The sequence below is a fragment of the Chrysochloris asiatica genome, unplaced genomic scaffold (genome assembly GCF_000296735.1).
Source record: "Chrysochloris asiatica unplaced genomic scaffold, ChrAsi1.0 scaffold00036, whole genome shotgun sequence".
In the NCBI taxonomy this organism is placed as follows: Eukaryota; Metazoa; Chordata; class Mammalia; order Afrosoricida; family Chrysochloridae; genus Chrysochloris; species Chrysochloris asiatica.
The window spans coordinates 17,697,438-17,707,532 of record NW_006408554.1 but is presented as its reverse complement, the minus strand read 5'-3'; positions in this window follow the sequence as shown (position 1 = coordinate 17,707,532).

The following is a 10,095-nucleotide window of genomic DNA, read 5'->3' as shown; positions in this document are numbered from 1 at the left end:
AGATGATTGCATTTCTGGGGCTCCTTTCATAAATTGAATTAATTTCAATGAATGTTTTCAATAAAGATGCTAATTCTGTTTACTAGACATATGTAATACAACTGGTGTGATGGATCATTTTCATATGGATTTCTATCCATAGTCTTGTAGCTCCTGCCTTAACTCCTGCCAAAAGATTTGGTGGGACCAACAAATAAGGTGCTTGTGTCTCACCATGGGGATTGGTCAACTTGCTACTATGCAGATAAGGTGCATAGTATCCTTGTGGTGACATGGCCATGTAAATAAAGTATATGGAACCCCAACAAGGAGTGTGGTTAGTTTTGTTATTCCCTAGGCTTGAAAGAGAGCCAATCCCAGAGCACATGGGGAACTCACTATCACCAAGAAAGAAGAGCTAAGAGTGGGGCATGTCCTTTGTAGGGGTGAGACCATGCAAATAAAGTCTATGACATTTCAGTAGGGTGACTGGTTAGTTTTGCCATCCCTTAGGCTTGAAGAAGAGCCCATCCCAGAGCAAAGAGGAGACCTCACTACCACAAAGAAAGAAGGGCTATGACTGGAGCACATCCTTTGAATCTAAGATGTCAATGATGATAGTCTCCCAGACCCAGGAAATAGAGAGAACTGTAGCACAAAAAACAGTGAGAGATGGCGAGAATCAGTACCAGAGAAATGGAGAGCAGAGGCTGTAGAGCCAGAAGACGTGCAGTAGATGGTGCAGTGGCTTCCTGATCTATGGAGTGAAAAAGCTGAGTGCCTTCATGCAGGAAGCTTGTTGGCAGAATGGGGTTCCTCTGGGTACTTGGTGGAGTCAGGCTCACTGACCCATGCATGCCTTCAAGACAATATTGCAGTTAGCAGCCAAATGCCTAACTCATAGTGCCTCTAGGGCTCCTCCTATCCATGTTGTTGTGGTTGTATGCCTTTGAGTCAGTTCTGACTTATAGTAGCCCTGTGTAGGGTTTCTGAGGAGTGACCTTGTGGTTAGCAGTCCAGTGCTTATCCTACAGTGCCATACTAGGACCCCATCCATACCAAGTCTTTAATTTTTCTCAAAAAAATTGCTCCCACATCTCTTAGGTAAGCTCATGAATTTAGTAAATTTTCATACAGTCGAAACTGTGGATTTGATTTAATTTAAAGAGGACTACTTGAATCTTGTCATTGCCAGATCTTTTTCATATTTTAATAATATAGATAGTGGTTGTTCATTTGGAAATGCTATTCAAAGAGCTCAAATTAAGTAGAAATTGTGGTTCCAGAGCCACATGGTCAGGTGTCATATCCATCAGCAAGGTGGTCCAAACCCACCAACCATGCCTTGTTAAACCTATACAGGGTCACTATGAATTTGAATCACTGATAGCACTTAACATATATATTCCTACTCATAGCCATCCTGTATAGGGTTTCTGAGGAGCAACTGGTAGGTTTGAACTGTTGATCTTGTGATTCACAGTCCAGTGCTGAGCCTACAATGCCACACTAGGAATATATATGGAGTCCTGGTGTGGCTGTGGTATAAGCACTGGACTACAAGGTCGATTTAAACTGTGAGGTTGATGATTCAAGCTCACCAGCCACTCCTCAGAAACCGTATACAGGGTCTCTGTGAGTCCTAACTGACTCACAGGGTCGCTATGAATCTGAACTGCTTGGATGGCACTTAACAATAAACTTATATGCATATATAAAATTCACTGCTCAACAGGATTCAGTTTTAAGACAACATGCAAAGAGTATGTATTTTGGGCATTATTATTATAAGGGCATAGCCTTATAAAATGACTACTTTGAAAGAAAATTATATGTATAGATTTGTAAAATTCAGTCACATTACTTTAACCTTTTATATATTTTTATGCATTATCATTTATGTTTGGTATCCTGTGGCCTACTTATGATGGTCTGTAATAAAAATAGAATTAATGCATTGTTTCAAGATTTGTCATTAAATCCTATTTTGTCAGAAGGTACCATTGTGTAAATAGCATCTATTTTATTTTAATATAGTTTTAAAAGGTATTGTAACTAAAAGGAAGTCCTTTCTCAAATCCCACTTATAATTTTAAAACAAAGCTTTAAACATAAGCCATTGACCCACTCATGTAAAAATTGCCTGGGGAAATCAAAGTACCTAATTCATAGCATTGACTATAATAGTGCCTCCAAAGCCATTGTATCCTGTCATGCATATACTTACTTCTTCAGGGACTTCTGAGAATGCACACTGGACTATTCAATTGTTTAAATACATGCTCAGTGAATTTCTCATATGCTTTTGTTGGATCAGAGATAGTGTGTACCCGACATTAAATCCTGTGTAGTACGTTATCAATCTTCTACAAGAACTTATCATGAAGTTGCATAATATTTGGGGGATTCTTGGTCTCTTGAGTCAGTGGATTCCCAAACCTGGGACATTGATAACAAAGCTTTATATAGTCTCTTTACAAATACATCTTGTGCAGTAAAATATTATCTCTTGGTGTATTCAATGAAATATATTTTTTATCAAAAAGAAATCATTTAAAAAATTTATGCAAATTAGAAAATGTAGAAAAGGAAGCCACTCAAAACCTTTGGGGGTATCAACTTCCACATATCATATCCCATTTGTTTATTGTTGAGATATTGAAGAAAAGATACTACAGAATAGTTTCTATTATCTTTTACTGTATATTAAATACATCACTATGTGGAGACTGGATTACATAGAGATACCCATTTTTTTTTTTTTTTTCTCTCTATTAAAACATATATGTATATATGTGTTTTATGTGTGTGTGCGTGCTTTAAATTAAATCTTAAATTGCATAGTATAGCTTTTTAAATTAAAATTTAATCATGATAACATTCTGTGCTCCTTTTTTTCCTGCATTTTGAGGTTAGTTTCTATTTGTTGTTGTCAGTTTTATATGACATTAAATATTCTTCAACCACATAATGTTTAATAAGATTTCATTGAATGACAATTCCATAATTTATTGAATTAAGCCTGAATTATTATTATTGTTAGCTGCCTTTGAGTATATTCTGACTCGTGGTGATGCCAGGTGTGTTATAGAACTGCTCCATAGGGTTCTCAAGACTGTGATCTTTCAGAAATAGATGGGTAGACTTATCTTCTGAGGTTCCCATGGGTGTGTTAAAACCACCAATCTTTTTACTAGTAGAGTAGATTAGTGCGTACTGTGTACCACCCAGGGACGCCAATCCTGTAAAAGGTATTTCAATTCTTCCAGTGTTTTCACTATTTTAAACAATATTTTCATGAACATCTTCCTATATAAATCTTTACTCTCATCTGTAGTTATTAGCATGTTTTACTATAAGTAACATTCCTGAGTCAAAGATATTAAGGTTTTAAAAAATACATATTATTGAATTGTTCTCTATAATGTTTTTACCAATTTTCATTTCCAGTGGCAGAGCAGAAGTCTTTTACTATACATTTTCATAAACACTTTGTCATTTGAAAGAAAATCTAGAGAAACTTAATGTCTTAAAAATAATATATTATTTGTATTTGCATTTTTATTAGTAATGCATTGTTGTTGCTGCTAAATTCTGTGGAGTCATTTCTGACTTATTGCAACCCTGTATAGGGTTTCCAAGGAGCATCTGGTAAGTTTGACCTGCTGACCTTTCAGTTCAGGAAAGCTTTTGGTCCAGTGCTTATCCTACATTGTTACACCAGGACTCCAATAAGATTATTTTCATTTCTTCTATTGCAATGTTTCGACTTATGTCTTTGTTGTTGTTGTTGTTGTTGTTAAGTGCCATGGTGTTGGTTCTGATCAACAGTGATCCTGTAAAGGGTTTTCAAGGAGCAGCTGCTGATCTTGAACTGCAGACCTTGTGGTTTGCAGTCCAGTGCTGATCCTGCAGAGCCACACCAGGAATTTGTGTCTTTGTATATATGCTTTATTTAATCTGTCCAGTACTCTGCTTCTTTGCCCCCACTCCAGAAATCACCTTTGTTAATGGGAAAATAAGTTTACACAGCTAAGGTAGAACTAAATTATGATAGTGTTGAGATGCAAGTAGATCAAAACACATGAGCTTGCTAGGAATTCTTTGGGTTACAATGAACAGAAAACCTGATACAAGAGATTTAAATTACTTACTCTCCTTTAACAAAAAATCTTGACATGTTGGTTCATTGGCTTAATGATGCCATGGAGAATCCAAGGTTTTTTGACCATTTTATCTACCATTCTTACTTATTGGCATAACTATAGGCATCATAATGTTACACCAAAATTGTAAGTAATAAGGAAGACACTACTAATTTTCATCAAGTAGACTCTGATTCATAGCATCCCCATCTGTGCCAGAGTAGATCTGTGCTTCACAGGGTTTTCATTGGCTGATGTTTTTCAGAAGTAGATCACCAGGTCTTTCTCTTGAGGTGCATCTGGGTGGATTGAACTCCAACATTTCATTAGCAGCTGAGTGCATTGCCATTTGTACTACCCAGGGACAAAGACAAAGGGTACAACATTTTCTACTTAAGAGGCTCTACCATTTTATTCAGAAAGAAAACCCTGTTCTCTTTTCTCCCCCTCCCACTTCCCTTAGATATCATTGGCCAGAACTGAGTCAAGTGACTACCCCAAGACCATTGACTGTGGTTGTTAAGTGCCCTTGAGTCGCTTCCCACTGTAGGTCACAAGATTCTAAGCCATTGACTAATTTAGACCAACTATAGTACAGAAGAAAGTTCATCTTTTAGTGAGTATATGATCTCTCCAGCAAGGAAAAGTTGGGAAAGGTAATGGCAATTGTTGGATAGTCAGTGGAGGATATCTGCTAGGGAGTTGATGTAGATGTGTGACAAGAAGGAAAGGAGAAAACAGAACTGAAGGAAAATTCATTATCAGAGAGTACAAGTATGCAAATTGTAGAAAGAGGAGTTAGAGGCAGTGAGTAGAGTTTGAGGGTTTAGTTACAAGAGGATAAAAGAGTTAGAGATGTCTTTAAAATTCTTATCCAGGGGATGAAGTGTTGCCACTGATGTAAAATAAGGAACTGGTTTGGGGCAAAGCAATGAAAAAATATAGTATGCTTTGTAATCCAGAAGGGGTTTCCTTGGAATGACAAAAGGAATGAATATATAAGCTTAAACATATTTAAGAAAAATGTTAACCACCTAACTGTGCCAAGTTGTTGCTGTTGTTGTTGTTAAGCGCTTTTGAGTTGATTCCAACCCATAGTCATCCTATATAGGTTTTCCAAAGAGCTGCTGGTGAGTTTGAACCGTTGACCTTGCAGTTCAGATGGCTTTGCAGTCTGGCGCATTAACCCACAGAGCCATCCTAATAGCATTTGTCTAATGTTGAGAAAATCTATGAATATGTGATCTCTTAATATAATACCATTTTAGGGAATTTATGAAGGCATTAAGGGGCCCTGGAGGTACAGTGGGTTAAGCATTGAGCTGCTAATTGCAAGGTCACTGGTTCACATCCACCAACTACTCCTCTTGAAAAAGATGAGGTTGTCTGCTCCTGTAAAGAGTTAAAGTTTCAGAAACCCAAAAGGGGAGATCTATTCTGTCCTGTAGGACCATTATGAGTCAGAATCTACTTGTTGGCAGTGGTTTGGATTTGGCATGGTTTCATTATGGAAGAATTTAGAAAAAACAAAGCAACAATAATAAAGATTCTAGCATTAAAGATACAATTCTTGAAAACTATGTATGCTCACTGTATTATTTTTAAATAAAAATACCCGTTCCAAGTGAAATTCCTAAATACCTCGCAGCTTGGTGTAACTGATAATTAGGAAAAGATAAGAGGAATTGGGAAGAGTCTGAAAAGGAAGTAATGAGAACTTTCCATTTTGACTGACGGCAACCCCATATTTAGGTCCAGTTGCCTGCTCTGGTATTTATGTGTTTTGACTGCCTACATTTAGTGACTCTTCCATCTAATTAGCAGCTCTCCTTAAAGCCACTAGCTGCTCCTCAGAAACTCTGTAATTCACTAAGAGTTGGAACTGACTATGTTACTTAACAGCAACAATCTCTATATGATATGAATCCAGTTCAAGTAAAAGGTATTTGGTCAATTAAATAGCAAAACAAAAAGCCTGATGAGAACAGGTATGTTTTTAAAGCTAAGAGAAAACGAAAAGAGAAAAACAAGATAAAATAACCCAACAACCTGCCATTGTAATAAAGAGAGTTTAGCTAAATGAGACTAGAATCTCAAGGGAAAGTAGAGACAAGTCTGGGATAAAATCAGAAATAGCAGTGTTGTTTTTTTTTTTTATTGGTGTGATAAATTTGGTAAATAGCTTTGCATCATTGGGGAAAATCCACACTAATAGAAATCTGTTTTGACTTTAGACATTTTTTAGAAGGTTATTTTAATTTAATTAATGAGAAATCATAGGTTAATTGCCTCCAGCTTTAATATGAGGGTATTATGCATGCAGGCATATTTTATTTATATCTCGACTGTTTGATGTACACAATCAATTCAAAGAGGGATAATGAAGAGGTGTTCAGTCCTGTGTGGAATAATAATTAGGGACTCTAGTACAGAATATTTTTTATTAATTGTGCTGCTCAGTAAACATGTTTGACATAATACTGAGAAACGCATTTGTCAAATGTTAGCAATATTTCTCTTTGCTCTTTCCTTTTGCTTTTTCTAACATGTTCAGAATTTTTCATACTGACCCCATTTTCCTAAAGTAGGAACCCTCCAATGCCCTAATAGTTTTCGTTAGAAACTTGTAACCACCTGCTAAGCTAGCTGTACTGTGAAATTCAGGAAATCCCAATCATGCACCTGACTCTTGTTCTCAACAAGGTCTATCTATGTTGTTAGATAAATAGACATATTATTATTATTCATAGATGGATAGAGAACACATGTGTCTATAATGCAGAAGAGATCATGTTAATAAAATCTCCATGGATCTTGATGATTGTCTAATTTGCTAGGAAATTTTCCATGTCATCCTTAGCTTCTTAAACAACAACAACAAAAACTAAACCTTTTACTGTTGGGTTGATGGATGACTCTATGTGTTACCGAATAGAACTGAGTTCTATAAGGCTTTCTTGACTATAGCCTTTAGGAAAACAGATGATCAGAGCTTCCGTCAGCGGTACTGTTGGTGGGTTGGAACTGCCAATTTTTCAATTTAGCACAGCACAAACCATTTGTGCCCCCCCAGAGATTTTTCCCCTAGCTCCTTAGACAATGTTATTTTCTTTACTAAGGATCTGGGTGTGGTATCTCAGGAACATCCCTTGTATGAAATAGAATCGTGGGTTCCTCTTTGTCCAAGTACAGACTATGTTTGCAGAATTGTTAAATAAATTTTACTTTGTAAGTATTCTGCTGTGCCCTGGGTGTCAGACTATTAATAGAATATTTTGCTCAACCTTGGAAAGTGATTTGAGCTCTTGAATATTCTCTCCAACTTCCTAGTGCAAATTTAGTTAAAAATGTATGTAGACTTTTTTTTTTTTGATAAGCAATAAACTTGCCTATGAATGTCTTTGTGTGTGTGTGTGTATAATCTCTATGGTGGTGGTGGTAGTATGCCGTGAAGTCGGTTACTACTCATAGCGACCTTGTATAGGGTTTCCGAGGCTGTAGTCTTTATCCGAGCAGAAAGCCTTTTCCTTCTCCCATGGAGGGTTGGTAGTTTTGAACTGCTGACCTTGGGGTTAGTAACCCAACTCATAACCACTATGCTACTAGAGCTCCTTGGTAATGTTTATAGTAATGAGCAAATTTCATATGCTGCCAACATTGTGTATGTCTTGGCTTCTCTTGCTGCGTTGGCATCTGCTTCTGTTAACAACCATGCATTCGTTCTCTGTCAACCCCAACTCGATCACCTAACTCAAGTATTTTTTCTTAGCTTATTTTTTTTTTTGACATTTTCTACATTCCCCAAGTTTTCCAGGAGGGGATCTGAGCAGATATAGTGTATCTATACATTATATATATACTATACCTGCTGAGAGGTTAGAACTTGGTTAAGCCAATTGTTTCTAATTACCACATGATACAAAACTTCTGTTGGGTCAGTAATATCCAGGAATTATTCATTAGCTGCAGGTAAGTCATACATGTGAAAATTATATAAAACCATATTGTTCCAAAAACCCAATGACAAATTCTACAGCTCTTTCTCCTAATGTCCAGTTTAAATAGAACTGAGGTGAAAGTGACTGAAATAATTGCATTCAAATGTTGTCACCATCTGGTGCTTGTTCAGTGGCCTATATTATATGAGCAGGTGGTCCTTGTGAGTCTTTGAGTGGCCAGCTGTCCACGTCACAAAAGCCAGTGTCACATTTAATGTTAATTTGCATCATGGTTGCAAAGGTCTGTGGAGAAGTCAAAGCTTGAATATAATTCTTCTTTGTCTTAAGAATTCTGGGTCAAGGTTGTCAAACGTTTGTCTCCTTCTCTCTCCTTTCCCTTATTTTCTATCAAGCAATCTATAGAAAGGTATATTAATGTAAAGCTACTTAATCATAAAAGATTCACAAAAGAAACTTCTACAAATGTTATAGAATTTAGAAAATCAGTTGTCTGTTCTGACTGCCCAGGAAATGATTTATTAGTCCCTAACTTTATGTCAAAGGAGCTCTGGTAGCATAGTGGTTACAAATCGGGCTGGGAATCTTAAGGTCAGCAGTTGGAAACTACCAGCTGTTCTGTGGGAGAAAGATGACGCTTTCTGCTCCTGTAAAGATTGACAGCCTCAGAAACCCTGTACAGGGCCGCTATGAGTCGGAACCAACTCCACGGTACATAACCACCAACCACCACTACCAACTTTGTGTCAAGGAGTCTTGGTGTGGCCCTGTAAGATAAGCACTCCACCATAAGGTCGGTTTGAACTGCAAGGTTGGTAGTTCAAACTCACCAGACACTCCTTGGAAACTTTATACAGGGTCACTATGAATTAGAACCGACTTGACGGCATTTAACAACAGCAATAAATTTAAGTCAGGAGCTTTAGTAGCACAGTGGGTTAAGCAGTGGATTACTAACCAAAGGTCAGTGTTTGAATCCTTCAGTTGTCCTGCAGGAGAGAGTTGAGACCATTCACTTTTCTAAAAATTTGTATCCTCAGAAATCCTATGGGGCAATACTATTCTGTTCTATATGGTAACTCGAACTAGTGGGTTCGGATTGGTTTGACTGGTCCATGGCATTTAGACTGATCGTCAGATACTATCAATTCTAAAATTGTTATGCTCTCTGGTTTCAAGTTTCTTGAAAAGAATAAAGAGTTTTAATTGCATTACTTTAAGTGACAATGATAGGTGCTAGTCAATATCTTACACAAAATTTTTGGAGTAAACTTTCAAAACCAGGCCTAAATCTTTTTATCTTATTTCCATCACAGAAGGAGAAACAAAACATACATACCTAAGAGGTTAATAATGTTTCAGATACAGTGGAAAAATTTGTCCTTCAGGGCCAATATATTGAAGTTTTGCATTAGAGAACACATAGTTAACTCTATAATTTAATCCTAGTTCATTGAGCCCACAGTGGACACCCCAGTCTTGCTTTTCTTTTCTTCGGATTTCTTTGATACCTGTTTTTGTTCTTTATAAGTTTTTATTGTGAATTATGTGTTAGTTTACATGGGTGAACATTATCTTTACATTCATCCTATGGTACTTTGTTTTGTTGCAATGATTCCCAATCCCCTGCATGCTTCATCAAACAACCAAAGGGCACGCCCCACATGCCTGCATTCCACCTCAGCGGCCAGCACACAGCCCTCTGCCTCTCGGAGTCCAGAGTCCCCAACCACTTCTTCTGTCCAAGTCATCTTTTCTACCTCCATCCCTAGTGTCACTGCCTCCCCGGACAGGGGACAGGGTCTCACACTTTTCTCCTTTGATGGTTCCAGGTACTTCTGCTCGTGGACTGCAAAATCAGCCACTCCCCTCCTTTTGTTACCAAATATTTGCATTTACCTTTCCAACACTCGCTGTCAGACCTGATAGCAATCATTCCCTATTGAACCACAGAAGTCCATTCCCTCTCACCTTTTATCAAGGCCAAGCAGACAGTTTAGAAACAATTCAGTGGA